We start from the raw sequence: 15,896 nt of genomic DNA, 5'->3' as shown, positions 1-15,896 counted from the left end.
GGTAAGCGAGCGATTTTTCAATGATATCTAATCTCACATGCTGCCACTTGCTGTGTGAGGCTTCGTTAGTTTTTCTCCCTCCTAAGTACCGCATTGTTCGCGCCGCATGTTCGCGCGGCATTTGCAACTTTCGTGGCCGGATTTCATCACGTCTTCAAACTCACGTGGTTTTTGTTGACTCGGTTATACAATCCATGGCGTTGTGTTTGTGTGGCCTGTGTGGCAATATGATCCGCAAAAGCAGCCTCGCATACACCTGTAAGATGACCGCTGCCGTGCTACTCAAATCCGCAAGAAAAAGAAAAAAAAAATGTGTGGAGTAGTGTAAGTCTTCCCGCAAGCGAGCGAAGCCACTAGCCTCATTATCGACGGACCGCTTCCGCCGAATGATCGGTAGCTCACTAGTCAGTGAAACCTGTAAAACAACTGCATATATACAGCTGGTGGATCATTCACTCCCGCAGCGTAGTCATTGTTGGAGGCCCGCTGTGCACTTTAGCCGCTGGCCAACGAGGGACTGGAGCTACTGAAACGCGGAGGTGACGGCGCTAGGTCAACCAACGCCGAGGTCGCGCGTGGCATGGCTCAGTTAAAGCCCGGCTTAGAGGCTTTAGGCTCACTGTATCACCGGTAATAGCACAGCCATCTAAGCGCAACGGCATTTATGCGCCCTCTCGTTGTTTCGGCAGCCAGTCATAATATAACACGAAAAATTCCAAATACGAGTTCAAGAGCGCGAGCGACACGTAGCCACAGCGTTTCATTCGGAGAGCGTCTGCTAGTTCAGCACCGCGTAGAGGGAGCCACGGTCGACAGAAGAGAGAGTGAACGCCGGCCCAGGAGGAGGAGAGAGGAAATGGCGCTACTTTTCTTATTGAGGGGTTTTAAAGGGACACTAAAGAGAAACCGGAAGTTGAGCTTAAATGGTAGATTATCCTTTCACGATCACAGCCATACCATTCTTACTGCAAACATATGTTTAATAGGCGAGAAAATAGCGAAAAACTGAAGGATAGGTGCTGACGCCCCTTCGAATTTCGCACTACACGTTCTGACGTCGGAGATTACAAATGCAGGCCGGTCGCGATTGGTCGAGAGCGACTTATCGCTGTTAATAAAACGCAAAATGAAATACACCTTAAACGAACATAAACAGCATTTGCCAACTTTTTAAACCGTTTCAAGCGAGGAAGTACAAGTTTAGCACAAAATTAAATAAAGAAGAAAAAAATGGCATGGTGATACATCCGGTTGTGATAGTTTCGTAGTTTCGTTTTTGGTCAATGCATCGTCGCGCGCGCCTGTTCCGCTCTACGGTGTTTGGTTGCGTGTTGCGTGGCTCAAAAAACGTTGACTTCGCGGGAAACAGCCAGAAAATGCCTCGTGTGTGTAGTGCTGAGGGCTGTATAAATGGCCTAAGGCGCTTGCTCAGGGACAGCGGCAGTGTTGACTCGATTGTGTCCTTTCATGTAGTGCCGCGCGGTGAGCGGCCGGCTCCCCGGCGTTCGCAATGGCTCAGTGCTCTGCCGATGATAAAACGGCAAAAGAGCCAGAGAAACCGATGGTGTGCTCTCTGCATTTCTCGCCCTCGGATTATGTGTATAATCCTGCCCTCGGAAAGTATCTTGGCGTGCCCCAGAGGCCAGTCCTTTCACGAGCAGCGGTTCCCTCAATGCTGCCTTCATCAAACCCCCTTCCGGTGCCCCTGCAGCAGCAAACTGGCGGCTCGGTGAGTGCTGAATGTCATTAAATAAAGCCACGAAATAACCATACCGAGTACGTGCGCAACTTTCTACGCTTGTTCTGTCGGGAACATCGTCGCCTGGCGGACCGGACGCTTCGCCTTCCGTCGACGAAAACGAAGCTCTCCGCCGGCGCGGCCGGCGGCTCACCGCCATCGCACGCGGAAACACCCACCGCTCGAACACGGAGGATCATTTTGCGCTCCGTTTCACTGAATATCGCTGAAATGCAGTCCTGCTTCCCTGGCGAGCTCTTCGTTGCGAGGTTCAGCTGCAGCAACGGTATCCATCGCGGCGAACGCAAACGCAGCGACCATGCATGCTGCCATGATGCATCCAGTGCCTCGGCCGTTTACGCAAGCGGTGACGTATCATGGCGCATTCTGATTCGCCGAGAGCAATGAAATCTGTGACGACACTGCTTCAGCGCCAGATCTGGGGCGAGAGAAATTGAAGAAGAGATATTTGGTATTTGTTTACGAATTTCTCCGCTAATAACTCATATTTTTGCACCCAACAAAAACTGCATGCATTACTGAAGGTCCCTCTTTTATTCCAGCTGAACTTCCTGTTTCTCTTTAGTGTCCCTTTAAGAGCGACTGTTGACTGTCTTTCCGAGTCCAGAGTGATGCCAAGCTGAGCGCTTCCCCTCTCTTTCCGCTTCATGGTTTCACTGCCCCCTCCTCCACCGCTTTCCTCCTCGCGTCTTGCATCTCGCTCTTTCATTGGTCGCTGCTCTCGGTTACGCTGATGCCGACGTTCGCCGCAGGAACGGGCGCCTAAGAGCGGCGTTTTAAAATGGCATACAGAGCGCAACACACATTTTCGAATGTATGTGTAACGAAGCGGGCCATTGAGTGCATTACAACTAACGACGACGCTTACAATTTTGTTTACTTTCATCCTCTGCAAGATGTAATATCTTGCAACGTTTATGTTTATCCACCACAGAGGGCACAGCTTTTTAAAGCGAATCTTTACATGTCTAGTCGAAATCGCATATGGCTAGGCGAAATCTCCCTGTGTACAGAAAACTATAATCATCAGCATTCGCTCGAGCGTCGTCGTCTGCTTCCATAGCTGGCTGCGTAGCCGCTAATCATTCCAGCGTAGAATTTCACTTCTCTTCTGTCGTCGTAATGGGGAGGCCGCATTTACGGCGCTATGAGCCATTGCTTAAGGGGGTATGAGCCATTCATTCTCTTACGTGACGAACAGATTTAATTTTTGAAGCAATTTGATTTCGAAGAATCGCAAGCGGCAGTGGCGGGCGAATGCTGCTAACCACGCCGCCGAGCAAACTCGAGACATCGAACGCAAGCGACAACGGCGACCTGCGGGCATACCATCAGTGACGTTCTCTGCGTCGCAGCCGAACGTGTGTGTAACCTTATAATGGAGAATACTTTAATAAACCCTAGGGATGAACCCAGTGATCAATACCGGGCCGCGCGTTTCAGCTTCGCTAGTTAACCATCTTCACGGAGTGGTAGGGCCGACGATTTTTTTCATTCTGGACTAAGTGCCATTTTATAACATATATTGTTTATCTTGTCAAAAGCCACTAGTGCCAACTATAGTTAGTCTTTACCAAGGTAAAGATCACCTTTATCAAACGTTTATACACTTGTGCTTCAAACTTGGTTTCACCTCTCAAATATTAAAATAGGGCCCTACAAAAGTAGATAACTGCGTTTCAGCCTTCTTGAAAGTGACTAGGAAAAATTTCGATTATACGATGAATCGATGACAAACCCTGCATTGAAAGCAACTAATCGATTAAAGGCTAAAACGATGAACGACTAATCGTTAATCGAATAAAATAATTAATCGACCATCCCTAAGCTCCCGACGTGGAAAAAAACTGTGGCGGCGCTGCGATAGAAGTGGATTGGGCTGCATCAAGGTCGCGCCGTTGGAAACTGCTGGCGATCAGGGTCACTCGTACTACTTCGCGCGCTGGTATTTGCGTTCAGACCACTCAAATGGTGTTCATAATTGCATATGACATGTATTTATGCCTTAAGAATAAATTCCCTTCATTATCTTCTTTATTTTAGTTTTTTTTAATGCCGCTCGATAATCACTTTTTGGTCTCGGGCCGGGTTCGCGCCGGTTTCGAGCCGGGCTCGGGCCGGGCGGGTAACGTAGATTATTGTCGGGCCTGGGCCGGGCCCGGCTCTCGCCATAAAACTTGTGGTCGGGCTCGGGCGGGCCGCCCAACGTAAGAACGGGCCTGGGCCGGGCTCGGGCTGAAAAAAAGTTGTCGCAGTTTCACCTGAAAGGCGAAGCATCAATTGCGATAGCAAATTTGTAGAGAGCTATATGGAGTAATGATAGTAGCTTTATCAGCTGTATTAACTTGAACATGCAGCAGCACCGGCAACACGCAGAACTGTTGTCGACGCCGTCGCCGTTTTGCCCGCGTTCGCACAAAATGCGTGCGGCGTTGGTGACTGTTGCCGGAGCCTCTGATATAAATAGGCACTTAGTGCCGCAGCTAAACGTCGCCTCCCTTCCCTCCCTCCCCCCCCCCCCCCCCCCCCATGGCCTTTCGCACGTCGGAAGAAGGCGCGTTTGCTCAACATATATGGTGATTGTAAAGGAGGAAAGAGACGCCTACTTCTGCAGCCCTTAAGGGAGCACGGCGCAGAACGCGCGTTTGTTCTCCGCCGTGGGTTCACTCCCCGTGAAAGCGTGCGTCCCTCGCGCCTTTTCACTCGCACTTACAGCGTTCGGCGGCGCGCGGCGACGCTTTCATCTCCATTGACGTCATACGGAACCTCACGGCGACGGCGATGGCGACGACGACGGCGACGCTGACGGCAGAAATCTGCTTTGGAGTGTCCATATAATTGCTATCGCAATAAAAGTCGGCCCGTGCAGTGCTCTATCGCCGATTACCTCCAAGATAGGGCGCTTGCGCGCTGTCGCTCTAACCTGCCCCCTTCTCCCGCCCAGCTCTCCCTTCCCCTGCCGCCTCCCTTGCGCGCGAGAGAAGACACCGCCGCATCGTGCCACCATCATTATCGAGGCTCACCCTCGCAATCTTTTTGACGCACCTAGAGCATACGGCGCCCGGTTCTGATGTTATGGCATGTGGACTTTATAGGGAACTTCGCGGCGACGACGACTGCGGAAATTCGCTTGGAGTGCCTGGCAATAAAGACTGCTTCGTATGTGCTGTACTTGTATCGGGAAGCGTTGCGCGTACAAACGGACCTGTGTTTTTTTTCCTGTGTTTGTCCGTTTGTACGCGCAACGCTTCCCGATACAGCTATGCACCAACTCGCCCAGCAAGAAGTTCTTCGAAACTGTCCTGTACTTGTAGCCTTCCTGCGTTCTATACCTGCTTTCTTTCTCCGCACCATCTAGCGCAAAAAAAAAAAACAAAAAAAAAAAAACATTTTGCAATGCATCACTGACTCGCCCAAATCGCTACACTACGTCTTTGTCCTTTCGCTCTCACCCTACTCGCCCAACTTTCGTAGTTATGGCCATTTTGACTTCTTTAAAACCACTTGCAATTGCGCAACTTTTGCGTAACAAAGAAAAAGGTAGCTCCCGGATTTTAAGCTGTGATGCAAAACTTATGTTGTTGAATAAGAAGATTAGGTTGCTTCTCCCGCTCGTAGCTAAGGTTGGTGCTCTCACTGAAGGAATAAAAACGATGTATGCAGTCAAGTCCAGCAATCTGGGACATCGACTACTGCGGCGAAGCCGACCCTGGGGCGATGCGGTTGGCGTAACTCTATGGGAAGCATATTTTAAAAATCGATTACTGAGCAATGGCTCGTTTTTCGCGATTTGCACTTTAGGCACTAAATCCCGACAACGTTCTCACGGTATATGTCGAGTGTAGTCTAATTCCACTGGCTGAATTTTTTTCCTGGGGCACTTTTGTAGACCCATTGAAAATGCATGGGGTAATTTTTAAAATGTAGTTTGCAGCACAGTAAAAACTCATCCGCTAATTGCACTCTAGTGGCACATACTTTAGGTCTCTCTATATATGTAGGTCCAGTTTGGTTTTAATCCGCTGGCTGAATTTTTTTCCTGGGGCGCTTTTGTTTGGCTACTATGCGGCAAAGCATCTCTACAGGGGCAAAAGATTCGTTTGCCGTGGAATTGATGGGAAAGAGCTTGCGGACCATGTCAAAAATGGACACGAATGTGCAGCTGTGATGCATATTTGCGCCATGACGTATAAGAAAAGATGATGGTATTAGATTCTGCAAGAAGGAGCGGGCCAAATGGCTTTATGGAGTGCCATCGAAGCGCGAAGCGTGATTGCGCGCCCCCCTTTTTCTCAAGTTTCGGTGCATGGTAAAGTGTTTCATTTGGTATTTAGAAAGATAAGGTGCTTAGACAGATTTAGTATTAGGCAAATTTTTGACGCAAAAGGACATCGCCAAATAGAGCACTTGTTACGTGTGTTTACGTGTTACTTGTTAGGTGTTTACTTAATTTGTTACGTGTGAAGCGTGTGTTTAGTGCAATGTGCCGACAATGCGAAGGTTTGAATATTATCAGTGTAAAAACAAATTGAAAGGAAAAACTCATGATCTATAGTGCGCGCGACGGCACGAAATAAAGAGGAAAAGATAGTCCCCGTGTTACAGCGAAAATCAGCAGCTTCGTCTCGTTTAATAAACCATCCCGTTTTAGGTTTAAATGCATAAGCATTTCTATGCCTACCAAATGAGAAATTTGTCCGTCCGTCACGTAAGACGAATGCAATGGCTCATAACCACGTAAGGCAGAGGCTACAAGCGCTCAGCGAAGTGAAGCGAACAGCGCATACATTCATTCAGATCACCCATACAATACACAGAACAGCACACGTTTCAATAAAGAACAAGTGCAAAACAAGCATCCGAACCATGAATAAACATTGCATGCTCCCTCAGCAATTGTAGTGGTGGTTTTGTAACAGCTTAGCTGGACATACAGGTTAATAAGGACCGATAATAGTTCGTCAGGTTCGGATCGTGTTCGATAAGGTTGATAACGACCGATGAGGGTCTATAAGGGTTTATGCTGGTCGAATCAAGTTTCATAACATTGATGATGACACCGGGCAGCGTGGGGATTAGCAAGCGGCACAATGCTTGTGCATACTTAGGCAACTCCCGGAGGAGGTTCTGCGTGATTTCGTTTTTCAGTTCGGAAGTATAACTAAAATCATGCGTGCCTGTTAAGTGTACGCAAATCTCGCACGTTATACGCGAAGGTAAGGTTGTGAGATTTGAGAAAGTGGAGCCGCAACCACTGAACTACACCGAGTCAATTGTTGTAGGGCCTGCTGTGAGCCACACGATTGCTTAGCTGAGCAAATTGGTAATCTCTTGAGAATACTTCTCGGAGCCCCGCTTTGTCGGGAATATTTCCTCTCGTAAGGTGACTCTTACAATGTCCTCGTAGCGCAGCAAAACACTGGTCTGACGGTCGTTCGGACATGACTAACCTGATTCCGCGCTTTTAAATACAGTCGCACTAAATCGCTTGGAAATACGAAGGAAACATACAATGCGTTTGTTTCTCCACAGACTCAGTCGTACTGTGGGGAAACAAGCTTCTAGTTTATGGCAGCGGTATTTCCCGTACACAACTTTTTGTAGCGTTAGCTACACTGGCCTAGCCAAGGCCGTTTCGCGCGGCACATCAAGAGCCGTGCTGCGCATGCGCAAGGGTCAGTGATGTCACACGGCTTGCGCACCGGAGCCACCGGAGCCGGCACCTCTCGCGCACTCCGCCGCCGCCGCGCGCGACTCACCGCCGCCGGTCTGCGCATTCCAGAGGAGTGACGTCGTAGCCGTGGTAGACGCACTGGCGCCGGCGCGCGCTCGCTGTGCAGTCGCCGTCTGACACTGCGCTGGAGCCGCTGCGCTTCTGACTGGCGTTTGCCAGTGTGGTATAGCCATGGAGAAGGAGAGCACAAATGCTGCTCAACAGCGCAGAAGAACAGAGAAGCTTGACTCATCGGATCCCGAAGTAGTTGCCTGGCAATTAGCGGTTGAGCGTAGGAGGAATGAACAGAATAAGGCTAAACGTGCTGCGGAGACACTGGAGCAAAGGGAAGAACGTCTAGCAAAGTGCAAAAATAAATATACATGTGCCACATAATACGTATACCGCGTGTGTGTCATTGGAGCAGCCGTAAGCATGACAATCAAGCTAATCCTTGACAATGTAGACTATGTCACATGTAAGGGGTCGCCTGTGGCGAGAAAAGAAGAGGACGATTTAAACAGAGCGTTCCGAACGGCGCGAGCGCGCGAGGCGCACGAACCGAGGCATAGTCGAGGGATGAACGGCGCTGTCCGTTGAGTTTCGACGTGGCACCGGGTCAGGAAGGTCGCATCTCCAGCTATGCTCTGGCGACGGGATACTTGGGGGTCTGGTTGAGTCCGCGACGCTGGCCGTCCAAGGTGTGGCCGTCGACCTCGGCAAGTTCGGGCGAGGCTCCTGGACGGGCTGCAGCTTCTCACGGCAGGACCAGGCACCCCAGAGAGGATCTCCCTTCTGTGGCAGACCGGCACGTTCTAATCTCTTCGGGACGACACGTCGGCACTTCTGAAGAAGTTGCGACGCATCCCGACGCTAGGCCTAGGCAGGTGGGCCTAAGCTACGGCGAACGCCATCGCTGACGAGCTGACGAGCTCATCACCAATGAAGTACCGACGAGCTCACCACCGACAAAAGAGAACGCGAGTCGTCGGCATCTACGGCAGTAACGACGCCCCGAATGAATGCGACTTGGACCCGACGAGAGGAGCTTCAAGTCGGCGGTCCGTAAGAGCCCATGTTTTTGTTTACGACGCAGTTAGGCCGGGGCCAAGGTGGCCAGACTCTGGCGAGCAAAAGCTAAGACTGACCGAGAGACTAAGGCGGAGCGAGGCTCCGAAACTGAGATAGTTTTGTTTAAGTAGTTTCTAGTTAATCTGAGTTTGTTGTTTGAGTTCCAGTGAAGACTTTTGTTGAATCAATTTTAGTTTCGCGTGCCTTTAGTTTGGAGTTACGGTTTTAGTGTTGTGTGCCAAGTGCTTCTACCGTTCTTGTAAATATTAAATCCTCGTTTGCTGTGCCACCAGTCGTGTCTCTCCTCCATCGAGAGTAGCGCATGCACGCAACTCTCCACACTCCCAAGTAAAGGTGACAAATATTGGCGAGCCTGCCAGGATTGATACGGCCCAGTCACCGATACTCGGGAGTTGTAAAGATAGAATGGGAACGTTTGGCGGCGGTAGCGAAGGATTTAAATATGTCGAAGGAGGAGACGATGGCGTTTTTCAAGTATACGCAACAACAAAAAGAAAAAGAACACGAACGAGAGCGCGAGAAGCACGAACGAGCACGCGCGGAGCAGGAACAAAAGCACAAAAGGGAAAAAGAAAATTTGGAGTTAAAGATTAGAATAGCAGAGATGAACGCCAGGTCTCGCGAGGGGTCGATTTCCCCCAGGTTGGCGTCATCCGACTCTACTTCGCCCAGGTCAAAACAGATTTTTCCCAATAAATTGATGGCTCCGTCTTATAAGAGTAGAGACGATTTAGATGCATGTTTGCATCGCGTTGAGAGAAAAGCGGTCGGACAAGGCTGGGCAAGGAAAGAGTGGGCTAGCGCCTTAAGCCGATGTCGAGTAGGCGAGGCGGCTAGATTAGCGGAGCATGCTACAGCTAAGAAAGCGTATGAGGAACAGAGACAGTCTCTTGAGAAAGAGATAGAGATGCGGCGAGAGAGAGCACACACCTTGAAAAGGAAAGAGAGTAAGGCCGAGATAGAGATGGAAAACAGGTGTGATAGCGTAGCAGGGTTCCATGACATGAGACAGTTGCCAGGAGAAGGTGGCAGATTAGAGAGCACCTGTGAAGTCGTAGAGGAGAATTTCGTGACTGGGGAAGTCGTGAGTCAGAAGAACAAGGATAAGAGGATGATTGTCATCTCGATAGAGGCGTGCAGAACCAAAGAGCAGCATAGGGTAATAGAGAAAGACGTAGCTTCACCTCAGAGTGACAGGGGGTTGATAAGTGATGTTGAGTTCCGGGATAGCCAGGCACCAGACACGAAGCATTTAGGCTGCGAGAAACAGAAGGTAGTAGAGGACAAAGTAGCGCCACCCCGGGACGACGGAGCATTAGTAATTGAAACCTGATTCAGGGAGAAACAAGCATCAGGAACGATATGTCAGGCAACCCCCGAGAGCAATGAGAAAGGTGATAGGTGCCTGAGTTGTCGAAAAGAGGCAACTTGTAAGGGTAGGAAGAACCTGCACAGAACGCATAAGGGCAGGGAGATGCTTCGAAGGAGATGGAGAAGAAAGCAGCGTAACAAAACGCATGTGCTTGAGAAGATGAGCGGGTCGAGGAGAAAGAAAAAGAAGCCAAAGTTAAGGCAGAGAGCTTCCAAAATGCACGAGGGATGTGCTAGAGGAGGAAAGAGAAGGAAGCGGGCTATACATAGAGAAGCATGGGAGCTTAGGAAAAGGAGGGAAAAGTGAACAAGTACAACTGGTAGGATACGAAAGAAATAGCGTTTAGGAATGGCATGCGGAAGATTGTAGTGTTCGGAAATGTGCATAGAGAGAAAACAGTGAAGTAGCACAAATGTATAAGTTATTTGGAGTATTGTACAATATGGTTGGATACGAGATTTATTCATGTAGAAGTGTTTGGGTCAATGAACTTGTGAACATTGCGAACAGTCCAGTGCACTGCAGTGCAGTGTGTGGTGTAAGGTGAAATGTGTGGTGATCAGTATTGAGCCATGAGTGCACAAAAAGAAGTATGCAAGTACAAGAAGAAGAGTTCAGTTCCCAACAGAGAAGGCCAAGAGTGAGCAGTTTTTTGAGAAAAAAACTCTTGAAGAGGGGGCCTATGTCACATGTAAGGGGTCGCCTGTGGCGAGAAAAGAAGAGGACGATTTAAACAGAGCGTTCCGAACGGCGCGAGCGCGCGAGGCGCACGAACCGAGGCATAGTCGAGGGATGAACGGCGCTGTCCGTTGAGTTTCGACGTGGCACCGGGTCAGGAAGCTCGCATCTCCAGCTATGCTCTGGCGACGGGATACTTGGGGGTCTGGTTGAGTCCGCGACGCTGGCCGTCCAAGGTGTGGCCGTCGACCTCGGCAAGTTCGGGCGAGGCTCCTGGACGGGCTGCAGCTTCTCACGGCAGGACCAGGCACCCCAGAGAGGATCCCCCTTCTGTGGCAGACCAGCACGTTCTAATCTCCTCGGGACGACACGTCGGCACTTCTGAAGAAGTTGCGACGCATCCCGACGCAAGGCCTGGGCAGGTGGGCCTAAGCTACGGCGAACGCCATCGCTGACGAGCTGACGAGCTCATCACCAATGAAGTACCGACGAGCTCATCTCCGACAAAAGAGAACGCGAGTCGTCGGCATCTACGGCAGTTACGACGCCCCGAATAAATGCGACTTGGACCCGACGAGAGGAGCTTCAAGTCGGCGGTCCGTAAGAGCCCATGTTTTTGTTTACGACGCAGTTAGGCCGGGGCCAAGGTGGCCAGACTCTGGCGAGCAAAAGCTAAGACTGACCGAGAGACTAAGGCGGATCGAGGCTCCGAAACTGAGATAGTTTTGTTTCAGTAGTTTCTAGTTAATCTGAGTTTGTTGTTTCAGTTCCAGTGAAGACTTTTGTTGAATCAATTTTAGTTTCGCGTGCCTTTAGTTTGGAGTTACGGTTTTAGTGTTGTGTGCCAAGTGCTTCTACCGTTCTTGTAAATATTAAATCCTCGTTTGCTGTGCCGCCAGTCGTGTCTCTCCTCCATCGAGAGTAGCGTATGCACGCAACTCTCCACACTCCCAAGTAAAGGTGACAGACAACCAGGAAAGCAAAGAATAATCAGCTTAACTTTTGCTAACGCTACGTATATCCTGGCATAGCCGAGCTAAGCCACTGCAACTTTTTTTATTATTATTGTGAAAGCAGTTATATGTACACTCCAGGCGCATTTACGCCGACGTCATCCGCGTCGCCTTCGCTGTCGCCGCGATGTTCCGTGTGAAGTCCGACTGCGATAACATCGCGGTCGGATCCCGTATGTTGACGGTGCGAGTGGAAGCGTGCCAGATTCATCTTAGAAGCCTGGTGGCTCAATCTCGAAGGTTATGAAAAACGGCGCACAACAATGCCTCAAGCAAGCACGTCTCGCTGTATATTGTGTGTATTACATGGACAAACAGGTGCACGCAGAACATCAACTCACCACTCTCGGGTTGCCCTAAAGGCTGAAGAAATTAAACATTCACTGTTAAGATCACCGTGTACTATCGTCAGTCAAAGCAAACAGCAGAGAAAGCTTAGCTTACTCTGCTTACCACACTGAGTCAGATCCACATAATTTTATTGCGATTGCAAATATATGGACACTCCAGGCACATTTCCGCCGTCGTCGTCGACGTGATGTTTCGTATAATGTCCAAGTGCGATAACATCGTGGCTGCGCGCCGTATGGTATGGGTAAAGTGAAAGCGTGAGAGGGTGAGCAAAGAATGGTTGCTCTAGGGATGATAATATCGATGAACGATTAATCGATTAATCGACTAAAAGTACGCCGCAAAACGATTAATTGTCATCGACGTCTACCTTTAATTTAATCGGTTTAATCGATTAAAGCAGTTCGATTAATCGTTTTCCAGACGGTGACTAAAGTGGCGTGAAAATTTTGAAATCGTACTATAGAATGCGGAGTACGAGCAACGGCAGCGCGGCTGCGAAGACAGGGCGACTATTGACTGTTTTCCCGAGTCCTGCCGAGCTGGCCAAGCGCTTCCCCGCTTTACGCACGCGTCACACAAGGTGCCTGGGGCCGGAGTGACGGCGCCCCAGTGGAGGAAGAAATGAACTAGGACGTGACGCTGCAAGTCTTGGCAAGCGGACTCACCGTCAAGCCATTTCTTTCGCTTTTTACCTCGCAGTATATAGTCAGCACGTGACCCTGAGAGACAACGTATTGGTTCGCAGTAGTTTCAAATGGGTGCGCTCCCGTTCAGCTGCGCTGCTGCCCTGCACCCGGCAGCATTAAACCTACCACGCGCTCTGATGTGGCGATCACGTGTTGCGCCGTTACTTCATGTCAGTCGTGCTGCGATGATATCTTTTAATTTCTCCTTCCTCCATGCCCACCCTCCTCAGTAAGTGCCATTTTTAACATGCAGGGTGTTCATTTTTAAGTCTTACGGAATTTTTAGAAATCGCCTGTGGCAGGTAGCGTAATTTTTATCATTGAGCTGGGTTATTCGATGAGGCGGACATTAGCACGAGAAATCGAAACACATATTCAACTAATTAACAAAAATCACTAATTAACTTTAGTTTTTACTTTACGACACATATTGCAATTTACGAATTGTAGCCGGTGAGCTTGTCAGGCGTATCCACTTGGAATGAATTTACAGAATGACACCAGCTTGGTGATATGCACCACCGTATACTCGCCGTAAAAATGCACTGTTGGTCCACTTACTTTTTTACCAAAATGCATTGAAGCACAAAAGTAACTGGAACGCCCATGTAATTCGTCCCACCCTTTGAGACATAATATCTCGAAACTGGTGTCATCCTGGAAATTCATTTCAAGTAGGTGCGTCTTGCAAACTGACCGCTACAATTCGTAAATTGCAATATGTGTCGTAAAGTAATTAACTAAGAAGTTCATTAGTCAATTTTTGTTAATTGGTTGAATATGTCTTTCGATTTCTCGTGCTGCTGATGTCCGCCTCTTCGAATAACCCAACTCAACAATAAGAATTATGCTACCTGCAACAGGCGATTTTTAAAAATTCCGTAAAAGTTAAATATTGTCACGTAGTAGTGACGGTGAAGGAAACAGTCGCAAAGCTGTGAATGACGAAACAGATGTTTTATTGGGCGAACCTGTGCCCACAAAAGCAAGTTGCACTCGAAGCACAACGATAGCGGCGAAACGCGTCGGCTTTTATACATAAGTCATCGAAGGCGACCCCATCGAAGCACTGGGCTCGCCCTGGTGCCCGCGTGTCTTCCAGAAAGTACTAGACAATTTGCGTCGCTCATACAATCAGATTACATAAGCGTCCGTGACAGTAGACAACGGATAGAAGATTCGATAACGTTCGAGAAACTTCCGTCCTGCGCCCTGCGCCGAGCGATAACGTTTAACATTTGTTAGCCGGTGAAAAGCGGTCACCGGGGAAAGATAAACAAGTAGTACACGTGTTAATATGAACACCCTGCCACTAGTCCCTAGTGGCAATTATAGTTGACCTCTAACAAATTAAACATTATTCTTTATGAAAGTTTATACGCTTGTATTTCTTATCCTGGTTCCACCTTTCAAACGTTAAATAGGTAAAATAGGTGAGTAGGTAACTGTGTTTCAGCCTTTTTAAAGCGCCCGAAAAAAAGTCGATTAATCGATTAATCGACGAAAAACCCCGCATCGAAAGCGATTAATCGATTATACGCTAAACCGACGAACGATTAATCGTTAATCGATTAAAAAATTTCATCGACCATCCCTAGGTTGCTCAGTCTCGCGTGCGCAAGGGAGGAAGGCGGGGAGAAAGCGCTCCGTCTTCCATCGCGCACAAGACCGCAGGGAAAGTGGGGGACGTTTTACTCCCGTGGCGGCTACGTATGGCGCGGCTGAGCGCGGCCGCGCGGCCCCGATCTAGAAAGCGATCTGCGCTGGGTACAAAGTCTAAACGGGCCGATGGCTGGGACCCTATAACGTAAAACTATTCCAATCTGTTTTCCTTCTAATCACCTGATGTCCAATTTACGTAACCGCCAACGCAAGCATCGGGCGGTGACTCGCAGCATTGTTTGAGAAGGCTATTGAAACGCTCTCCTATTTTATAGGAGGTCACACGTTGTTTGCTTTCAAAAGGAATAGCATTGCCTAACTTAACATATATATCTTACCTGATTGGCTGACCAAGGGCGATGAGCACGCAGAAGTGGAGGGGGTAACGTGAGGCCGGGCTAGCGCAGTGAAAGTGGATAACCTGATGAGCAGGGTGTTACCGGCGTCTGCGTTTGCCCTGCTTCTTCTTACTTAGCTTTCGGTGTCTGCTATAAAATCACGTCGGCGTGCAACGGAAACGTAACAATGCAGCTAAAACGAATCTTCAGTGAAGAAAATTTGACATAGCGATGTCGTTTTCGTTCTGAAAGGACTCGACAACCATATAATGTCACGCAAAATTTTTAATATAGGCAAATAAATCCATTCTCTACGGCAGCTCCGACTAGCCAGTGCCAGAGCGATCGGCGGGTACCCACCTTCTATTGATGTCAGAACGGGGCAGTGTCCGGCTATTAAAAAGAAAATTAAGTTTTGATCGGCGTAATAATGCATCTTTAATGCGTACAAGCCACCTTGACGCAGTGATTTTTCACGGTTTTTGGACGTCAGGTGACAGACAGGCGAAGTGGACGCAGCCCGAAAACTTTTGACCAATTGCGGAAGGCTGATGGTAAAAAGGCATAGAATCGAAAAATAATATTTTTCTGTTGTTCGGTCTCACATGCATAATTAGTGTGCACATGTCATATAAGAGTGAGTAGCTCTCGCGGTTTTTTAACAGCGGAGCTGTTTAAGCCGAGCGTTAGTCCGTAACCTGCGGACAGAAATTGTGGGCCGATCCTGGCGGTAGTGCAGAAAGGGTCCAAGCGTAATGACACATACCTCTATGAACTGGCGAAGCTGAGCCTGGATAAGTCTAGCTAAGCATGGTTGGGACTACTTAAGCTTAGTCTCTCATCGATAGACAATCGATAGTCAACCAGCAGCTAATCGATAATCGATAAATAATCAATAAATTCCGGAAAATGCTGGGAATTACTTGGTAGTGCTTAGCCTAGTCCAAAAGCCATGCCAAGCTAGGTGCCCATCAGCTCCGCTTTCTCTGTAGCATTGCGCCTCCCGTGCAAGCTACGCTAATATTTTTCCTTTACGTTGCGTGAAATACAAGTGAAGTTGGGCAATCAAGGAGGCCTGATTGCAAAAATAGAATAGAAGCAGTTTGGAATAGTTTTTCGTTAAGGTGCCCCTGATGCCTTCGTGTGTGGTGTATTCTCGGCGCAATTAGTTAGCGTTGAAGCTACAAGTAGCACGATGGACAATTCGCTCGCTGTTGCTGCCACTCTCC

At 48.9% G+C, this 15,896-nt stretch overlaps 1 protein-coding gene across 1 annotated transcript in view; it reads left to right on the top strand.

Moving 5' to 3' along the window:
• LOC125944005 (uncharacterized) overlaps positions 1-15,896 on the top strand; it is a 416,072-nt gene that overhangs the window by 253,980 nt on the left and 146,196 nt on the right. The window lies entirely within an intron of this gene.

Source organism: Dermacentor silvarum, chromosome 1 (genome assembly GCF_013339745.2).
Source record: "Dermacentor silvarum isolate Dsil-2018 chromosome 1, BIME_Dsil_1.4, whole genome shotgun sequence".
Classification (NCBI taxonomy): domain Eukaryota; kingdom Metazoa; phylum Arthropoda; class Arachnida; order Ixodida; family Ixodidae; genus Dermacentor; species Dermacentor silvarum.
The sequence above is the reverse complement of the archived record's forward strand: the minus strand, read 5'-3'. Positions and strand labels throughout refer to the sequence as shown.